This window comes from Equus przewalskii, chromosome 13 (assembly GCF_037783145.1).
Source record: "Equus przewalskii isolate Varuska chromosome 13, EquPr2, whole genome shotgun sequence".
Classification (NCBI taxonomy): domain Eukaryota; kingdom Metazoa; phylum Chordata; class Mammalia; order Perissodactyla; family Equidae; genus Equus; species Equus przewalskii.
In genome coordinates this window covers 88,114,305-88,136,470 of record NC_091843.1, presented here as the reverse complement: position 1 = coordinate 88,136,470, position 22,166 = coordinate 88,114,305, and the positions used below count along the sequence as shown (strand labels likewise).

The 22,166-nt window shown below is 39.9% G+C and overlaps 1 long non-coding RNA gene across 1 annotated transcript in view; it reads left to right on the top strand.

The window, feature by feature from the left end:
- The window catches only part of LOC103563106 (uncharacterized), a 52,769-nt gene extending 31,703 nt beyond the window's left edge, over positions 1-21,066 (top strand). Inside the window, exons 4-5 of the long non-coding RNA XR_547807.2 lie at positions 7,092-7,186; positions 20,323-21,066. This is a non-coding gene — a long non-coding RNA (uncharacterized lncRNA). The remainder of the gene's footprint in view (positions 1-7,091; positions 7,187-20,322) is intronic.
- Positions 21,067-22,166: the final 1,100 nt, after the last annotated feature.

Sequence of the window (22,166 nt, the reverse complement as noted above, 5' to 3'; positions counted from 1 at the left end):
ATGCTTCTCACATCCAGATGACAAACTCAGGTGGGACTCCGTGCCTTATCTGCCTATATATCTACAATTAGAGCTCAGGAGTCAGGATTTGGAGTCGGAATTCTGATTGGTTATTGGTTTGACAATGAGGAATAACTGTGCTAATTAGGTTATTTGATGAGTATTTTCAATATACTTTTGTTACTACCTTTTTAAAAAACCTGTAAGCTGCAAATTGAACTCAATTTATTGAAAGCATGTTAATAATATTGAATATAATTGATACTATCTTTGTTTCACCAACCTGTTTGGAGTATATTAAGCTAAAGAAGATGTCTTGAAATGATAGAGTAAGAGGTATAATTAACAGTTATTTGATCAGTCTTGGAAAAGTCTTTTTGATATATTTCCCAGAAATTGAGACACTGATGTCTCTAATGATGGGTAACAAATCTCTTCACAATTCAGGACAATTTCCATTTCTTTGCTTCCAACAAAATTGAAGAAGATCTAATTCAGTTGTTAGCTGATGGATCACAAAAATAATATTTGAAAATGTGCCATTGTGTGGTTTTGGCATGTGAAGTAGAAGAAGCTCAAAGAGTGAAATGACATTTTATAGCGAATTTTGCTCCAATTTCATCTCCTTATATATATGAACAAAGAATCTCAGAGCTCACAAAAAAACCACCTTAGAATTGATATGAAACCAGTCTCATAGCAATAAATAATATTCATCCACCAAAACATGAAATGAAATTAAAAATTCTTGTCCATGCTATTAACAAAAAAATTCCCAATTTTTCTTATGTTTAAAATTTACAATATATTTATATTTCTTTTGATGAACTCTGTGTTAATAATAATTGTAGTAATAACTCAGTCCAGAAGGAAAAAATTTACCTTGAAGGATGAAATGACATCAGTAAAAGATTTTCAAGTATAAAAATATTTCATGTGAAGATATTCTCTGGGGAAGGTAGAATGAAAACACACATTCAAGGAGAAAAAAGAATGATATAAAATGTCTAAGTATTGAAGATCAGCCTGTTCGTATATACATATTTTTCAAGGGATGTCGTTGGGAATCAGTAGCTTGGGTATCTTCTTCGGATACATTATTTCATTATTTTAAAATGTCAATATTTACAATACACCAGAAATCAAATCATTTGCAACTATTTAAATTTAAAATAAAAGAATTTAGGTGTGAATGAACAATGTGTGAATGGGCACATAGTTTTCCAAATTATTTTAGGATACATAAGCAAAATCTTGGAAACTCCTCTGGCCAAGAAGCCTCTGTCTGCCTCTCTGGCCTTATCTGGTGCTTCTCTCTCATTTGCTCTCTGCTTCCAGGATGTACTGATCCTTTTTCAGTTCTCTGAATGCTCCTAGTTGCTTCCCGCTTAGGGCCTTTTTTCCCTTCCCTATCTACTCATTGGCACCAATCAGCCTTTATACTAACTCAACCTCCCTTAACCAGATGATGCCCACTTGTCCTTCTGAACCAAGCTTCAGCGATACGTCTTAGGGAAGCCTTCTGTAAGGCTTACCAAAGTCAGGTTCCCTAGAGCCTCCTCTAATCCCGAAGCACCTTGATCTTTTCCTGTGTCTCTTATTAACAATTATGATTTTAAAAATTGATTGTGTTTTTACTGTGAATCCCATAAGAGCAGGATTGGCCGTGTCTTGCTCACTGTTGTATCCCCAAGAGAGCCCAATACAGAGATGCTGTTAAAGAAAAATTATTCGGGGCCCTTGTTTAAGAGGATGAAGCAGACTTTAGTCGGTACGATTGTGGTAGGTATAGGGACCATTTGATAGAACTTTGCAGTGGAGGAGAGAGAGTGGATTCAATACAGCATGAACAAGTAGGAATTTATAGCCAAGGAGCAGGGTTGGGGGAAATGGGTGGAAAATCACTAACAGGAAATATCAGGGGTAAGGTGGGATTCCAGCTAAATCTCTCTAACAGGATTCTTACTGAAGACAGGCCAGGATCGGACATCACCTGGGGGACGTTGGAGGATGTCGAGGGTGAGCAGGTGTCGAGGTGGGGGGGGGGGCGTGGTTCTTGCTAAGCTGACTTAGCAGGGTTCTTGTTAATACTGGCTTTTACATAGACATGTACAGATGGGCCTAGGAGAAGGTTCAGGAACCTGACTAAAGATTGGTCAAGCAAAGAATTTTTGTCCATGGGCACATAGAAGTGACTCAATATTTGTTGAATGGATGAATGAAAAGTACAGCTGATCTTTAATATAGCTTATTCTCAACAGGCGTGTATGATCGCAGATACTTGTAGAGTGTTATTATTAATTTAAAGAGGAAGAACTTCTGTGTTCATAAAAGATCTCAAGAAAACCTTACAGATAGTTCATGGATCAAATAAGATTATGTATAGGAAAAGATTTTGAAGGTGTTAAAGTCAAGATTCAACTGTTGACTATTTCATGTCAACTCTCTGCATCAGTTGGGTTCTCTGAGAAGCAGTCACCAAGAGGGGCTTAGACAAGCAGATTTCTTGAGGAAAATGCCTGTGAAAGGTAAAGAGGAAGAGAGCAGGAGTAGGGGGCAGAGCTTCAGACTGTGATGCAAGTCTGACCTGGGAAGGAGAGGGGGAAAGAAGGAGGAATTGGCAGGAAGAGCCTCAGCTTGCAGTGCAGTTCTAAGAATGTCTCAGCTGGATCGATGGCGAGTTCTCCAGGCCAAGTCGTCCATTAGGGGAGTCTCACATTGTCCAGGATGGACTGCACTCGCATCCCCACCATGGTCAAGATTTGGGGCAGCCTAGGGGCAGCATGACCTTGATGCAGACATGGTGATGGATCCAGAGGGTTGCGGCTGGGACTGTTGGTCCATTCTGCTCTTGCCAGCAGGAGATCTGAGTGGTGCATTCTCATGGCCGCCACACCCAGAAATCTAGAGGCGCATGCTCTGTGGTATCATATTCGAATTTATCTGCCAGGTCACTAAACACAAGGCTGGAGGCAGGCCTTGCATTCTCTGATTTCCAGTTTCTAATTCATAGGCCATATTTTTCTTTGACAAAGGCTGAACTTATTCAATCAGTGCTGCCAAGCTTCCTGGCCTAACTGCTGTCTGCTTTCAATTCATTGCATATTCCAGACAATGTGGATCTCACTCCTTTGTGGCCCCTGGTCCATTTACTACCTGGAACTGGCAGGTTGGTCCTTGGTTATTTCAGTGTTGGCTTAGGGAACAGAAAAAAACAAATGAGGAATAAAGTCAGGCCTTTAGCAAACAGTCCTTCATTGTCGCGAAAGCTCTCTGGGACAACCACTTCCACATTTTACAACAAGCAATAGGAATTCAAAGGAGCAGAAATATAGATCCTTCAACTGTCAAAACACCTGCAATTCCAGTAGCTGATAACTGCTGCCTGGCCGTGAGTTCCTCTTTGGAGAAGAGCAGAGACCGGGGGGTAAGGTCTCTGCACTCGCAAGGGCCAGAGAAGAGCAGCTCCTGTCTTCTCCTGTGGGCTTGGTCTGTCCTCAGTAGCTATAACAGAGCCATCAGTTCCCTTGGTCCCCAGAGGAGTTTGTTAAAGCTTCTGCTGCCACCCATTGTCAAGTCACCCTTGGAGGGACAGTTTCAAATATGACCACCATGGTGAGGCCACAGGGTCAATTTGCACACTTGCTTGACCCAGACTTCACAGACCTTGGTTTTGGGCCAGCTCTGTAGTCTGCTTTGGAGATGGATAATTATGAATCAGTCACATAGAGCACGACACTACTCATGTGGAGAGATAATAGTAAGACAGCATTGAGGGGTGAAAATCTTTCACATCTGCTGCCTCTCTTCTTATCGGACATTACCTCTTCAGAACAGCCTGGTTTTGAGTGGCTGGATACGACATGATGGTTTTGCTGGGTGTTCCCTTTTACTCCTCTCCTGATTTTTTACATTAGACATTACATTACATTACCTCTTTCTGAAGTAGAGGATGGATTGGGAAATGCAAAGAACATGTGTTTTCCATATGCAGTAACCACGTATTTTCAACCACAAGTTTCAAGAAACTGCTCCTGATTTCTCTCTCTCTCTCTTTTTTTTTTAAGATTGGCACCTGGGCTAACATCTGTTGCCAATCTTCTTTTTTTCCCCTTCTTCTTCTTCTCCCAAAGCCCCCCAGTACATACTTGTATACTCTAGTTGTAGGTCCTTCTAGTTGTGGCATGTGGGATGCTGCCTCAATGTGGCCTGACAAGCGGTGCCATGTCTGCGCCCAGGATCCGAAACAGCGAAACCCTGGGCCACTGAAGTGGAGCGCGCGAACTTAACCACTCTGCCAGGGGGCCTGCCCCCTGATTTCTCTTTTGTCTTATAGATTGCCATAGTGATAATGAGGGAGAGAGGGATAGAACTGGGAGAGAACTGGAACTTACTGTAATATTTGAAGCCTATAAAATCCATGCGATCACCTGTTTCTGACTTGGACCTTGACCGACGTCCATTCTGTGAAGGACATCATCTGTCTAGAAAAGTCTCCTAGCATCCTCCCGGTTGTCTTGGGACTTTCAAGATTGTGGTGATGAGGAATAGGTTCTTGTATCTGTAACACCTTTTAGTTTCACCCGTACAATATTTGGCACGAAGAATGAAAACTATAATATCCTGGGGTTGCCTGCAGGTGTTTAATGGTGTCAGGAAGGAATGGTAATGGAGACGCTCAAATGGAGGGTACTTATGGCTGCCCTTTCAGCACGTAGGAATGCTGACATCTGCAGAGATGACCTGTGCTCCAGTGGGAGAGGCAGAGAGCTCTAGCCATCAGAGGCACAACAGTACTGCAAAACCGACTAGAGGCAAGCAGAGCCTTTCATGCTAATCAGTGGTGACAACTTAATCCTCCGTGACTATGCATGAGCAAGTGCATGGACCCAGAGAGAGAGCTACCTGTGACCAGACACGAGGGGCTGAAAGGAGGAGAGATCGCCACATGGGGGAGACAGGAAGAGGGGAGAGGAGCAAGAACCATGGGGCTCATCATAGAGACCCAGAGAGCAGCATCCCAGATACTGCTTCCTTGTCACCGCGGTTGAGGCCGTTGCCTGAACTGTGTTTTACAGAACACCAGTTCTGCAAGATGTATAGACAGGACACACCGAAAAGAGAGTTCCTTGTCAAGTAAATTATGGAAACGCTACATACCATATCCTCCCAGGTGGAGGTGTGTAATACACATTGTTATTTAAAGGAAATAGTCTTACTTTATTTGAAGACAGTGTTTCTCAATCCTATTTGAATATAAACCATATTTGTGTTTGCTTATTTAGATATTTATTATTAACATCTCAAGAAAAGTGTGTCCTGTTGAATATAGTAAGGAAATACCATGTTAATAGTTACCAGCTATGAAGTGTGGAGGAGTGAGAATTGGGTATCAGAACCCATGAATTAGAATTGTTGTGTTTGTACTCAACCATAGTTGTACATCAGGGTCATCTGGTGGAGTTTGTAAAAAATGCCTGTTCCAGACCTCACCGCTAGTCTAAGAAATCTGAATCCAGTGGATAGGGCCCTATATTTTAGGATCTATATTTTAAAAATGTTTCCAAGTGATTCTTATGAGCCAGCCCAGCGCTGTTCTATGGACCAGCAAGCAGAAACCATTAAATGATAGAGTTTGGATTCAGTTGTTCGAATCAAGCTTTTGTTGGCTCTGTAAAGTCCAGGTTAAATAAGGCCTGTAGATAGTGTCATATGTGTTGTCGTTAGTGCCCTCGATTAGATTTTGACTCCTAGTGACCCTGTGTACTGCAAAGTGGCACCCTCCCTGTCTTTTTGCTCCATCCTCTCATGTTCCAGCGCTGCATCAGACAACGCTCTGCTGCTATTCATAGTGTTTTCATGTCCAATGTGTTTGAAGTGGGTGGCCAGGTCCTCCTTCCTAGTCTGTCTTAGTCTGGAAGCTCCTCTGAAACCTGTCCACCATGGGTGATCTTGCTGGTATTTGAAATCCCAGTGGCATAGCTCTCAGCATCATAGCAGCATATAGCCACCACAGTATGACAACCAACACACTGAGGAGTGCTGTGGTTTGGGAAATGAACCCAGGCCCCAGTGACGAGAGCGCCAAATCTCTTAACCACTAGACCACCAGGGCTGGCAGTGTCACATAATAGAACCTAAACTGAACATAGCCTACCTGTAGATCAGAGTCAAAATTCTGGTGCCCAAAGTAGGCCAGACCAGGTAATTTTTCTCCTTTCAGAATTCTACTTTGACAAAGATAAGTTTTGTCTGAATGTTGCCTTTTATTTTTGACTTATAAAACACCAACAATGTTATTAAAGGAATTGAATGAGGGGTAGATGAAGACAGGATAGTGTTCAGAATAATCTTATAAGTCCTCAATTCAGTATGGGAGGATTTCACCCAGAGGAGCATAGACCAAACTGTTCTTTTAGTATTTTGGTAGGAATGACTCTCATTATTGAACACGAAGTGGCCTTTGAGCCCAGAGAAACCTGGCAACCTTTGTAGGGGAACCTACTCCACCAATCTGCTCCTGAGCATCTTTTGGTGAAGTCTGCACGATTCTCATGGCTTGGTTTGACCATTTCCTTGAAGGTGGTGAAGCCTGGGTGGTGATGGTTCTGATAAAGTGACTGTCCGTAGATTCCTTAAACTCAACTAATGAATTATGGTTCCGTGGTCAGAAACAACTGTGTCTAATCACTGTGCTGGAGCCAGCGATGGTTCAGAGCAGGGCTGCTTCCAGTCGAGTAGGTGGGATTGGAACTTTAAGAAAAACTCCACTGAAATAAGAAATATAGAATGTTTTTGCACAATGAGCTCATTTTATCATCGAGATTTCTTGGTCTAGCTCAGTGGAGAAGAATGCACGTTTGGGAGGCTGTTTGAAGTAACCTCCCATGTGCTGTTTTTCCTGGTGGCCTTTTACACGTGAGAATTAATTCCAAGGCAATGAGCCTAGATCCGAAGACCCCAAAGACTGTTAGATGAGCGTTTTGCCTCTGAAGCAGAATTGTCAGGCAGAAAAGGAATGTGATGCTTTGAGGCAGTGCTTCTGGAACTTTGACATACGTTTGAATCACGTGGGATCTTGTTAAATGCAGATTTTGACTGAGGACAGGAATGGGGACTGAGATGCTGCCTTTCTAGAAAGCTCCTGGTGATGCTGATGCTTCATGGACCACTTTGAGGATCTAAGGTATTCAGAAAGCTTTCCTCTTGGGGCATATTTTTTGATTTGGCTATCAGATTCATAATACTTGGTATGAATTGGTGATAATGCATTCTTAATAATCAATTTATCACATGTGGAGGCAGGATGGACAGAGGAACTATTATATTTATATTGAGCTAGTTTTGTTATTATTGAATGTACAATAGAAGTTAGTCCTATGTCATACACGCTGCACACTTTTTTCAGTTTGCCTTTTTCTTTGGGTTTTGTTTATTGTCTTTATGCAGACACATGTTTCAAGTTTGTGTTGCCTTCTGGTCTCTGTGTCAAGTTTGGAAAGGCTTTTCAATCCAAGATTTAAAAAATATTCAACCATATTTTCTTCAAGTACTTCTGTGGTTTCATCTTTTATTTATATTACAATTAAAATTTTTAGCAGCTTTATTGAGGTATAATTTACATACCAACAAGGTCACCCTTTTTAAGTGTACAATTCAACAACTTTTAGTGAATTCAGAGTTATGCAACCATTGTGAAAATCTGATTTTTAGAACATTCCATCACATGCAAAACATTCCTTGTGACCCTTGAAGTTATTATATTATGATTTTTGCTCTACTTGAAATTTATTTGGGTAGAAGGAGTGGGACAGGAATCCAGCTTTATTTTTTTTCCAAATGCTAGCGTGTTGCCCTAACATCTCTGCCTCACAGTGTTGAAATGTCACCTTTTATCACAAACTAAATTTTTCTATATACCTGTGTTTAGGTCTATATTCTATTCGATTCCATTAACTGATATTTATTAATCTGAGATGATCATATTTTATAAATTAGTGAAACGGTGTAATGTTTTCATTGCGGAGGTCCTGCTTTCAATTATTACTTTCCTTTTCTTTAGATTTTCCCCAAATATCTTGTATGTCTATTTTTAGGTCTTTTTGTCAAATTTACCCATTTCCTCACAAAATAGAGTTTTCTGGAGTTTTTTATTACTATCACATTGAATTTATAAATTCAATTGGGAGAACTGACCTCTTTACAAGTGTGAATTCCTATCTAAGAACAAGGTGCATTTTTTAATTTAAACAATCTTCTCTTATTGTCTCTCAGTTGAATTGAATTCATTCAGTTTTCTGTTAAGTTTGCATGGTTTTTGTTAAGTTGCTTCAAGGCATTTATTTGTTTTGTTAACATTCAAATTGAAATTAATATTTGTAAAATACTTATGATTATTACAAATAAACAAAATACTATTTGTACCAAGCCACCCTACTGATCCCATTTCTAATACTTTTCTTTTCGGTTGATTCTCTTGAGTTTTCAAAAGACCATAATGATATAATCTTTAAGTAATAATATCATGGTTCTGGTGGGCATCTTTACCTTACTCTTGAATTTACTGGGAGGGTTTCTAGTCTTTCACCATTAAGCGTGAAGTTGGATTTTTGTGGTTTATATTAATATCTATTTCACTAAGAATTTGTTTTCTTTTTTTTGGTTTAATCAGGAAGAAACCTATTTTGTTTAATCAGTTGGATTTTATGGAAATCTTACTTTTCTCTTTAACACTTTCAGGAATATAATCCTGTTCTTCCCATTAGGAAAGTCTCCTTTGGGATCTGTTGGTTAGTGCTTTTTGGAGCGTGGCAGCTCTGTCCTTTTGTCCTCTGCTCGATGACATCAGACCGCATGTGGCTCTCCTGTGCCTGCCCCGTGCTCTTATTGTCTGTAGGTTGCTTTGTCTCTGTCTCCATCTCTTCCTCGTGTGCTTTTGCCCAAGGCTGACTCTAGGGCACTGACTTGGCTTCCCCCGTTTTGACTATGTTCCTTTCTGCATTTAGCTTATGCTGGGTCTTAGCGATCTTTTTTTATTCCTATTTTTTCCCCTGAGTTCTACAATCTCATTCAAAATACTAAATTCTACTGTCTTTATTTTCTTTAATTTCTGTAATTGTGGAGAATTTCCGTAAGGGCAGGAAAGATTTACTGTATTGAAATTTGTTGTGTTTCTTGGGGTATATCTTCTCTTTGAGTAGATTATGTATTTATTTGTTATGCTGTATTTGGTTCCATTCTTCTTTCTTTTTTTCTTGTTTTGTAAATTGTTTTATTGTTACACGTTCTTTCTCTTCTACTTACTCAACTTTGTCGAGACAGCCCTACTCAGGCCTTCAAATTGCCCAACCATCATAGGGGTGAATCCTTGTTGACTCACCTCCCACTTGTGGCAGAGATGTTGTCTCTCAATATCCATTCGCCCTTCTCCTTTAGTAAGGGAAACCCTGAATTTGAGTTGAGTACATGGATGACTTCTTCCTAGTAGGATTGGCAACGAGAAGGCCCCCTCCCTTCAGGAAGAAGCCCAAACTACATGAGCTTGGTCAGGCTTCATGACCCTACACGGCAATATTTTCTATTGGAGTTGTGCACATAACTTAGGCATAACCTTATCAGTCTTACTGCAAGAATACATGTTCACTGTGAAAATTTAGACAATGTTAAGAGGCAAAAAGAAGTACGTTAAAATCATCATAGTCTCACTATTGAGAGAGAACTTCGGTCATCTTGTATGTTATTTTGGTCTTATTGAATATACGTGTGTCTCTTCCAAGATAAAAATGAGATGAGGCCGTTTCGTGGCTTGATATTTTTTGCTTAATAATACAAGTGAATTTGGTTTTTATGTGTTACTATTTTTACAAAGTTATTTTTAGTATTAATAGCCAATATTTATCAAACACTTACCAGATGCCACAGACTGCTCCAGATGTTTACAAATAGTAACTCATTTAATCCTTGTTGTAACATCCTGAGGTAGCTATTATCAGTATCTCCACTTAACCAAGGAAACTGAGGCACTAAGAGGTTAAGTTTACCTCTAAGCACTTTGAACTGTGCCTGGAACATTGTATGTGCTCAGTTAATATTTGTTAAATGACTAAATGAACTGAACCTGGGTAGCACAGCTTGGATTCTAACCTAGTTAGCCTGGTTCCAGATATACCACTCTTTGCTACCTCCACATTTTATAGCTTCCTATCCATCTCGCCACTTCCTCCTCTCCCCACTTACCCTTCCTCCTCCTCCCTCTCTCTAAATATCTTAGCTCTCCTAAGTTTTAAAGAATAATAAGTATCACAAATAGTGTAAGGAAAATAAAAATAGAGATCTCAATTATTCCTTGTATCAGTTAGGAATTTGAGTATAGTTGCAGTGAACAGAATTGGACTCAACAAATAAGGATTTGCATTTTAAACCTAACAAGCATCTAGAGGTAGGCGGTCCAGGAAGGTAAGCGATGCATGCTCCGTGCTTTCATAGCTACAGGTCAGGCAACTTTGTGACTTCATTTTTGTTGCCTCTGGCAGTTAAGATGACTGCCTCTCCTACAGTATCACCTCTGAATCCCAGGTAGAAGTAGGGGAAAGGGCAAAAGATGCTGCTATCTGAGTGGCTCCCTTTACAAAGCATTCCTAGGGAGCCCCGCCTAGTCACTTGTGCCTTCGTCTCGTTGGCCAGAGCTCAGTCACATAGACACTTCCAGCTTCAAAGAATGCTGGGAAATGTAGTTTACCAGATGGCACATTGCCACTGCATTCAAAATCAGGATACTGCTGGTAAGGAAGGAGAATGGACATCCACAGACACACAGCAGGTCTGCCACATTCCTGTTTTTAGACTTTATCTGCTTGCAGTGATGAGATCAGAAACATCTTGGATTATTCTGGTTCAGTATAATATTAATGTACATTCACACTCTTCAATTCACGTCACCATCCATTTTGGTAGGGACCAATTCATATGCAAGTGTGTGAGCTAAAGCATTTGACCTCTCCCAATAGGAAAGACAGTAACTATTGTCTTTTTGTGCGAACAGTCATTGGGGAGCACTAAGCTTTTCTTTCTTTTCCACATTTTACCCAGTGACATTCTTGGCATATGTCTGTTATTCTATTTCATGCACATGAGTTGGAGATGGTAAATTCTTTAGAAATGAGAAAGCAAAAGAAATGAGGACCATAGGGGAGTTTATCAAGAATGCATTTAATTGTTAAATAGCAGTGGTTAGAACTTTGCTGCACAGTGCTTTGACCATAGATATGGTTGAAGAATGAATGAATGTCTAAATGATGTTAAAACAGAAAGATTAATCATTTCTCTAGTGAGCATTGTGTTGCCAGAACTGACTGCAGTGACGTGTACCAATATTTCAGAACAGCTGAGTTATTTTCTTCCATAGCTATCTCCTGGGAACATAAGATTTTCTTACTACAAGGATTTTATCTTGAAAGACACTTGAAAGCAGAAAGCCTTTATAGACTTCTACTGTAGTAATAATGCTATTTTACACATTTAAAAAATGATATTTTCAAAGTATGGCTCTCATGGGTGGATCTAGGTTTTGTAGGGCCTGAAGTGTAATCAGATTTTTAGGCTTTCTTTGAGGAAAGAGTACCACATTAGGTACAAATGTGAAAATTTATTTAGAATGAGAGAAGATATCAAAACAATTATAAATTTAAAAAGCTGACAAATACACAAGCATCAGAGAAATCCAGAAAAGTAACATAGTATTAATTAAAATGCTAATTTCTTGACATACCCCTCTAGCACTTTTTATGCTTAGTTTTTGGGGGGAGTCTGCAAAATCTTTGGTCATACTCTTCATATGAAAATGATTTTGTAATGTTTTCTATAGAGAGACTAGAAAGATAATTTAATCTTTCCTTTATTGTAGTTGATCAAAATTTATTTTAATAGTTTAGAAAAGTTTCTTTCAGTTTCATTACCCATTGTTGGTAATATCATGTAATATTTAGGGTTCTTGCTGGATTTTTGAAGATCTCTGTCAAGTTTCTTTTATATGAACTATAAGTTTTCAGAGCGTTGCAATTTTCTTGTGCAGTAACTAATTTTGAATACTTTTTGAACTGATAACACTCATTTACCAGGGCATCATGGGTTGTCCTCACTGCCCTGGCATATTAGGACTTTCGTGTTATCTGGGAGGAGAGAGATTCCATTTTTAGCAGGTATTGATGAGAATCATATCTTTTACCTATTATTTCATTTGTCTGACAGTGAAAGGATTGTCTGCAGAATGGCTTCTGGCTCCCTGCATATCACACTGTTTTCTCACCACTGCTCACAAAATTCCAGAGCTGAGTGCCAGAGAACACATGCACATCTCCAAGTGACATCTATCCTTGCACCGTTGTGTCCTGACGCTGAGTTGGCACAGTTGGTCGTAGGAGTTTCCCTGGAGACCATTCCCACATAGGATTGGATCCGTAACTTGTCTATACAGGAAGTGTCTGTGAACCACATAAATGTAGTCCACCAACTCAGATGAAATGTGTCCCCAACTGAACTTATATTAACTGGATCCCCAGATGCCACAGCCACTCCAACACCACACCACGTGATGGGAAGCACGAAGGAGCAGAAATTGAGAGGGAAGGAGTCAGCAATCTTAATCAATTGTAGTTGAAATATCTTACTTTTGCAAATTTTACAAATTTGCTGAAAGAGTAGGTGTAAAATTCCTTCCTGGGAAATAGACCTTGAGAAGCAGTTTAGCGTGCAGTTGTTTACTAGCAAATGCTCTTGGGGTCAATACCTGTGGATGGAAGTGGCGGAGAGCAGGATGGGGCAGAAAGAGAAGCTGAGTTGCCTCTGCTGACTTTGGGGAGAACTCTGGAGCTAGAATGGCCTTTCCAAGTCGTCCAGTTTTTCATTTCAATTATTTTTTGAATAGGTAAAATATTCACATGGTAGAAGATTCAAAATAATAAAAAAGGGATATCCAGAGGAAATTCATTCTCCTACCCTTGACCCTCAGACCCAAGACATCTTCTCCAGATAAGTTAACCTATGTTACTAGTTCTGTGTGTACTGCCAGAGACAAGTCTAACCATATAAAATCACATTCATATTGGCTAAAATAACCAAGACAAAAAACAACAAATGTTGGAGATGATGTGTAGAAAAGGGAACCCTCATACACTGCTGGTGGGAATGCAAACTGGTGCAGCCACTATGGAAAACAGTATGGAGACTTCTCAAAAAATTAAAAATAGAAATACCATATGACCCAGCCATCCCACTACTGGGTATCTATCCAAAGAACTTGAAATCAGCAATTCAAAGAAACTCATACACCCCTATGTTCCTTGCAGCATTATTCACAATAGCCAAGACATGGAAGCAACCTAAGCACCCATGGACTGCTGACTGTATAAAGAGGATATGGTATATATAGACAATGGAATACTACTCAGCCATAAAATGGATAAAATCGTCTCATTCACAACAGCATGGATGGACCTTGAGGGTATTATGTTAAGCAAAATAAGCCAGATAGAGAAAGACAATCTCTGTATGACCCCACTTATGTGTGGAAGATAAACAAACACGTGGACAAAGAGAACAGATTAGTGGTTACCAGGGGAAAGGGGGGCTGGGGGTGGGCACAAAGGGTAAAGTGGTGGACCTACAACACGACTGACAAATAATAATGTACAACTGCAATTTCACAAGGTTGTAAACTGTCATAACCTCAATAAAAAAATCACATTCATATTTCTATTTCTTTTCTCTCCCTTTTATACAAACGACAGCATACTATACACAAGGTTCTTGTTGTTGTTGTTTTTTTTTAAAAAACTACTTGGAGTTAATTTTAGACTGACAGAAGGGCTGCAAAAATAGCACAGAGTTCCTGTATACCTTTCACCAGCGTCCCCTTAAGTTAGCATCTTATATAAAGAATAATTATCACAACTAGAAGGACCTGCAACTAAGATATACAACTATGTACAAGGGGGGATTTGGGGAGATAAAGCAGAAAAAAAAAAGGATTGGCAACAGCTGTTAGCTCAGGTGCCAATCTTAAAAAAAAAAAAGGAAGAATTATCAAAACTTGCTGTATTTCCTTCTACACTAATTAGACTTATCAGTACTGAAGAGAAGCAGCACGTTGAGGTAGGGAAAATATAATTAGGTAAAGCATCTATAAAAAGATATCCTATATTCCCAGACATTCCCTTTCCATCGAGTCTATTTAAAAAAAATAGAGGCAAGACTAATATTACTGATGAAGGTTAGTGTTTATGTGAGTAACTAAAGATTTGGATATAAAGCATATTTTGTCCTGATTCTTATATTGCTCCTCACTCAAAAAATAAAAAGACACTTTGCTTCTGAATTTTAGCTCATAAAATAACTCTTGGTGTAGATTTAGTTCAGAAAATACTTGGGGTTCCAGTTAAGTAGCCTTAGAAAATACAACAGCCCATCCCTCTTTCCAGGGGTGTAGGACATATCCTTATATATGACATTTTTACCAGTTGTAGATGGGATCAAAATCAAATATTTTAAAGAAAGTTTAGGATGATATACAAGTGTCTATATATATTGGATGCCTGAACTTTAACTCTGTAGTTTGACATTTATATGCCAAATATTCCTGGTCCCTGTGTCTGGGATGTTCTTACAAGAGACCTCCCCTCTGCCCCCCATCATCAGAGCTATCACCAGCCCCCGCCCCCCTTCCTTTCCCAGGCTGCACGAAGTCACTCGTTTTCTCCCTAAGTCTCTTGGGTGGTTAACTTCCAGTTCTTCTGAGTCTCAGCTGAAATGTTACTTTCTCACCGAAGCCTGTTTCATTCAGTCTCCAGCATCTAGCACAGTGAAAATATAGTAGACATTTAATTTGTTTCATTCCCACTTTTGCTGATGAGTAATGCTGCACTCAGCCACGTTGTACACATATCTCCATTCACGTTTTGGGTTACTTCCTCAGGATACATACCTAGAAGGAGCTAACTGGCTTTAAAAGGTATGAACGTTTTTAAGACTCTAAATATATATATTACAAAATTGCTTTCTAGCCATTGTTCCAATTTCTGCCCCTGCTGGTCGTGTGGTCTTTTTGCCTCCCTACGACGAAGCAATTCAATTTTAGGGGGCATTGTTTTCAGGCTCCCTAAGTTCTGCAGCTTTATTTTGTGTTGATTGAAAATGTATTTTCATTCCCTTTTTATTTTCCTCTGTTGCTGGCTTATTAAAAAAAAAATCTCATTTCACTGAGCAGGGATGTTACTGTCACACGATTATTTATTCCTTTCCAGTTTTCTTATTCAGTATCACATGATCTCTATTCTGAAAGGCACTATATATACATTTTTTTTTGCCAAAAGCAAATGATTCTCCTAAAGGTTTTCTTAATGCCTCAAATTGAGCTGTCATCTAGTTCACTGATCCAACAACAGAGTGATAATACATTTTGTAGAAGAAATTTAGGAGGATTCCTCTTGTCAAAACAAAAAAATGCCTTAAAAAATAAACCAATTTTAACAGTAATAGTTCAGAAAAAATACTTTAGCAAATCCACGAATGATATTTCACATTCATCTCAGGCTTTATGTGTGAAAACCATACCGTATATTGCAAATAATAAACTATATTTTAATATCAGGTTCTTCTTTTTTTTCCCCCAAAGATTGGTACCTGAGCTAACGACTGTTGCCGCATCCTTTTTTTGTTTTTTCTGCTTTTTCTCTCCAAATCGCCCTGGTGCATAGTTGCATATTTCGGTTGTGGGTCCTTCCAGTTGTGGCATGGGGGACGCTGCCTCAGCATGGCCTAATGAGTGGTGAAATGGCCACGCCCAGGATCCGAACCGGCAGAACCCTGGCCCTCCGCAGCGAGCTCACGAACCACTCGGCCATGGGGCCGGCCCCTAATATCAGGTTCTTAGCATTATTTTTTCTTTTTGAGGAGGATTAGCCCTGAGCTAACTACTTCCAATCCTCCTCTTTTCGCTGAGGAAGACTGGCCCTGAGCTAACATCCATGCCCATCTTCCTCTACTTTATATGTGGGACGCCTACCACAGCATGGCTTTTGCCAAGCAGTGTCACGTCCACACCTGGAATCCGAACTGGTGAACCCTGGGCCACCGAGAAGCAGAACGTGTGCACTTAACCGCTGTGCCACCGGGCCAGCCCCTCAGGTTCTTAATTCACAATATTACGTAGCAATTGAGGGGACTGAGTCAGAGAATAGATGTTCTTTTCCAGGAAATATGGCAAAATCAACGACCAAACTGATAGATTTAAGCGTTTTCCTCAACTTGCTAGTGTATGAACAAGACGAATTGGAGTTTGGATATGCTGACGTTTTATATTAACTAGAATACCTCATAGCCTGTGTCAGAGGTCGACAAACTTTTTTTGTCAAGGGCCAAGAGTAAACATCTCAGGCTTTGTGGGGCCTTTAGGCCCCTTTTGCAACCGCTGAACTCTGCTATTATGGTGCAAAAGCAGCCACAGGTGATGAGTAAACTATGGGGGCAGGAGTGAGCCAATAAAACTGCTCACCAAAACGGGGCAGCAGGGCCGAAAGTGCTGACCCCTGGCCTATATGCTGGATAGGACAGGCACAGGAAGTGTGGCTCAGAATGTCATGGAGCGTCCAAAGCATGATTGTTAGCAAATATAAGGACGTTTATAAAAGCAGGTTACAAAAAGCATGAAGAAACCACACATTAAACATGGCAAATAAAAAAACAAAACCCATAGGTAGATAAAGTCTGAAGTAATGTCATAAAAGTTTTCAAAGCTGGTAGAAAGAGCTGAGAAGATACTAACCTATAACAGAGCAGCCTCTCTGCCCTCAAGGGAAGAGGGAAGAGAATTCAGAGGGTGCAGATGGTGGGTGGCACTGAAGCTCGCTCTGCACGCTGGTCTTGATGTCAGAGCTCCCAGAAGCAACCTCCGTGTTTCCTGAGGTCCCTAGAGGAGGCGCAAGCTACTGAGTTGGCCTTAGCTTGGTGTGCAGTGAGCGGTTTCCATTTGGTCTGCCCTTCCCTTCCTACGTGGTGATCCGGTGGCCAGCAAGGAACCGAGGCTACCCAAATGTAACCCAAATTATGATGGCCCAAGACTCACTCGCTTTATTTATCCTCCCCAAGGTGTACTCAGCAATGTTGGAGAGGTCCTGCGGCTGCCTCACATGTGGTAAGCCCCACTTCCTCACCTCATTGCCCTCCATGCTCCTTGTTGTACCTGCACAGTGGGACCTCTCTGGCTGATGGCCCTCATGCTTTGCCCCTCCATGGGTGAGCCCTACTGCCCCAGGAGAAACGATATATTTTCTCCTCGTAGGGATGGCATTCAGCTTTGACTAAACTATAGTGGCTTAGATGGATACAGATCTATTTTTGTTACAAAACAAGTTCAGAGGTATATAGTACAGACTCCTTTTGTGCCGGCATTCTTAGCTTGTGGTTTTTATCCTCATGGTTGCAAAATGGCTGCTTGTATCTCCAGGTCATCTCCACAGTCCAGGCAGGAAAATGATAAAAGGAGAAGAGTTGGCACCACCAGACTTCTACTTATATATTTTTAGCTAGAACTCTGTCAAATGGCCATATTTAGTTGACATAAAGTCTGAGAAATTTATATGTATATATTTTTAATATCTTCTATAAAGTGGTGGTTGAGTTAACCAATCTGTACTGAATTCTTGACTTCTTATTTACTTCATTCCATGAGTAGGATGGTCCCTTCCCTTAAGTTCCCCAAAGTATAGCAAAGATTAGGCTTAACTTTAAGAAAATAGTTCCCTTATTTTGAAATAGTTTAAGATTCACAAGAAGTTGCAAAAATAGTGATATACTTCCTGCATCCTCTTTATCCAGCTTCCCCAGGTGATGATACGCATAGTACATTGTCATAACCAGGAAATTGATGTTAGTATAACACCATTAACTCAATCTCAGACCATATTTGAATTTCACCAGTTTCATATGCACTTTTCAACATTTTTGACGTATAGTTCCATGCTATTTTGTCACATGTCTAGGTGTGAGTAACCATGACCACAATAAGGGTACAGGAATGTTCCATCACCACAAAGACACTCCCTTGTGTTACCCCTTTGCAGTCACACTCTTCTCCAGTCCCTTAACAGTGGCTCCTCTATTCTCCATCACTATAATTGTTTCACTTTGAGACTGTCATATAAATAGAATAATAGAATATGTGGCCTTTTGAGATTGACTTTTTTTCACTTAGCATAATGTCCTTGAGATTCATCCAAATTTAGAGTGTATCGAAAGTTCATTCCTTTGCTGAGTAATATTCCATTGTACGGGTATACCACAGTTTGTTTATCCAGTCACTCTATGTAGGACGTTCGGCTTGTTTCCAGGGCTTAACTATGACAAATAAAGCTATTATAAACATTCCCGTACAGATTTTTGTGTGAACATAAGTTTTCGTTTCTCTAGGGTAAACCCCAGGAATCCAATTGCTGGGTTATATGGTAAGTGTATGTTTAACATTGTAAGAAACGCCAAGCTGTTTTCCAAAATGACTGTAACATTGTATATTCTCATTGTTCATAACAGCCAAAAGGTGGAAACAACTCAATCCAAAAATCTACCAACTGATGAAAGGATAAGCAAAGTGTAGTGGTATATCCATGCAATGGAAGACTATTTGGCTATTAAAAAGAATGAAGTACTGGGGCCGGCCCGGTGGCGCAGCGGTTAAGTTCGCACGTTCCGCTTCTCGGCGGCCCGGGGTTGGCTGGTTCGGATCCCGGGTGCGGACATGGCGCTGCTTGGCAGCCATGCTGTGGTAGGCGTCCCACGTATAAACTAGAGGAAGATGGGCACGGATGTTAGCTCAGAGCCAGGCTTCCTCAGCAAAAAGAGGAGGACTGGCAGTAGTTAGCTGAGGGCTAATCTTCCTCCAAAAAAAAAAAAAAAAAAAAAAGAATGAAGTACTGATAGAAGCTAATTATGGAATACCTGAAAAATATTATGCTAAATTAAATAAGCCAGACATAAAAGACGACATGCTACATCATTCCATTTATATGAAATGTCCAGAATAGGAAAATCTGTAAAGAGAGCACATTGGCTAGTGGTTGCTGCAGGGGGATGGGGAGTGACTACTAATAGGCACGAGGTTTGGTTTTCAGGTGAGAAAAATGTTCTAAAATTAGATTGTGGTGATAGCTGTGTAATTCTGTGAACAGGCTAAACCCCATAGAATTGTACACTTAAAGTGGGTAAATGTTATAATATGTAAGTTATAGCTCAGTAAAGCTACTAAAATTTGTATGAAAATGTAAAATATCTAGACTAGCTCAAAGATCTTTGATAAAGAACAAACGTGGAGGACTAGCACTACTTGATTTCAAGGCATAAATCTACACTAATTAGGACAGTATGGTATTGGTATACAGATAAACAAATACATCGATGGAACCAAATAGTGAGTTCAGAAGTGGATGCACACATGTTTTTGAGAAGGGCGCACAGGGAATTCAGTGGAGAAAGGGTAATTTTTTAAAAAAATGGTGATGGAGTAATTAGATATTCATATGTAAAAGAATGATCTTTGACCCCTACCTCACACTATATACAAACGTGAACTCAAGGGATCATAGACCTAAATGTGAAATGTTCACTGTAAAACTATTGGGAAAAAACGTAAGAGAAATCTTCATGTTCTTGAGTTAGGCAAAGATTTCTTAGATATGACACCAAACGCATGATTCATAAAGAAAAATATTGATAAGCTGGAATTCATCCAAATTAAAGCCTTCTGCTTTTTGAAAGACTCTGTTAAGAGGAGGAAAGAATGAACCACATATAGTGAGAAAAATTATGCAAATCATCCATCTGATAAAGGACTTGTACCTAGAATACATAAAGAACTCTCAATCAGCGAAAAAACTCTCCAAATAAAAAAAAATGGGCAAAGATTTGAACAGATACTTCACCAAAGAATATAAACAGATGGCAAATAAATACATGTTTGCGGGAGTAGAAAGAAACTGATTTCCTGTTAATAATAACACACTTTTTTAATGTTTGAAACAAATACTATTCAGGAAAATTCTTATTTGTCTGAAGTTATCCTTCATTTATCAATTTTCCTTTTGAACCTTATACCCAATTCTATAATGATAGAGGGAACAGAAGATTTGGTGAGAGAGTCTTATTCATGTTTAAAAGTGATTTTTTCCCCCTTATCTGTGAATTTTGTCTTCTTCTGTCTTCTTAGGAAAACAAGAAATGAAATAAGTTCTTGGGAGGTACATTCTAGAACATTAAATTACTTTCTTCTTCTCAATAAAGGTACAGTGCTGCGTGTTAGTCAGCTCTGCAGTTTCATCAACTTCTCGGCTTCTATTGGATGACTAGTCTCAATGTTGGTGCCATAGACTGTTGGGCCTCCCAAATTTTGTGTGTCACAAAATTACTCAAAGGACATGGATTGGCATTGGCAAGGAGTATTTTTTCTCTCACTCAAGACTACTTTTTACTTCAGAGGAAATGGGGCCAAATTGCATTTCACCGATTATGGAAGGGATCGATTCTGGAAACCCGAGTTAATGGCATTATGTTTCTGACTTCCTCCAGAGCTGTTCTAATGCCCATTACAGCTGGCTGCTGCTTAGTAGCCCGTCTACTAACCCGGCTCTGAGAATATCCAGATCCTACCAATGTGATCAGAATTACACTCAAAGAAATAGGATGGAAAAAGACAGTAATTCAGAGGGTAGAGCTGTACTGAAATCCATCTGTGAAGAGGCTGGAAAGTGAGGAGACCCTGAGGAAGAATTCGTGCAGTGTCTATCCAGCAGAGCTGACGATCGGGAAGGCGCTGCACTCTGAGTGGACGTGCCTGGGCCCTCCATGGTTTTGGTACCTCTAGTTTTCTCCATAGCGGGAATAATGGGCTAATATGGGGTGAGGGGAGAATGTGTTGATCTCTTCAGATCAAATGAACGGCTTCATTTTTAAGCTCATTAAACACTCTCCCACTCCGTTGCGAGTCTTCTTTAGCTCAATAAAGAAGGAAACCCCCCTGAAGTGTAACAGCACTGTGGTTATTGATTCGTTGTCTAATAACTAAAGCTGGTTTTACTTATTCGTGGGTGAGATTCAAATTGACCAGCAGTGAGGAAAAACTCCTGCTAGTTTTCTCACCATCAGAAGTGTGCTCAACAAAAACAACAACAAAATAATTGTGTTAGGCTTATCCATGCTCTTCTCTTCTCTGGGAATTTGACAGGCTAAATAATTGATCACTTTGTATTCCAATTTATGATTTATAATAGTAATGTAGCTTGTGATTAGAGAAAGGAAGATAATGATTTATGACTTGAAAAATGTGGTCGGAATGTTGACGTGCCATGAACATGTGTAACAGATGAATCATTGAAATCCTGACGAGGAATTCGGGTGCGTTTAACTGATGTGGAATGCCAAGAAGTCTTTGATGATGACAGAGGCAATGATGAAAAGGCTGAGGCTGGGGTCTTACTGTTTACTGTTGACTCTAATGAATGATTCTGGACGAAGCACATCACCTTTTTTATATCTTGGTCTTTCATCAAAAAACCACAAATTTGAAGACTGTCTCTGACTTTCTGAGTAGGGATTTCTTGACAGGGCTGAACTTGAAATGTTCCAAGGACTTAGTTCAAGAAAGATGGACTCAGATGGCTTGGGCTATACCAAACTATTAACAGTAGAGGTATGGTAAATGATTTTTTTTTCTGTAGTACCCCAAATTCTGCTATGGATAGGAATTGATATTATAATTAGGAACAGTTAATAACTATAATTTAGACAAGAAAAATGGACTCAAACCTCATTGGTTGTATCCCCAGCTGAATTTATATTAACTTGATCCCCAAATTCCATAGCCACTCCAACACCACACCGCACGATGGAAGCGTGAAGGACCAGAAGTTGAGAGGGAAGGAGTCAGCAGTCTTAACCAATTGCGGTTAAAATATCTTTTGCAAATTTTACAGATTTGCTGAAAGATTGGGTGTAAAATTCCTTCCTGGGAAACAGACCCTGAGAAGCAGTTTAGCTTGCAGTTGTTCGTTAGCAAATGCTCTTGGGGTCAATACTTGCAGATGGAAATGGCAGAGAGCAGGATGGGGCAGAAAGGGAAGCTGAGTTGC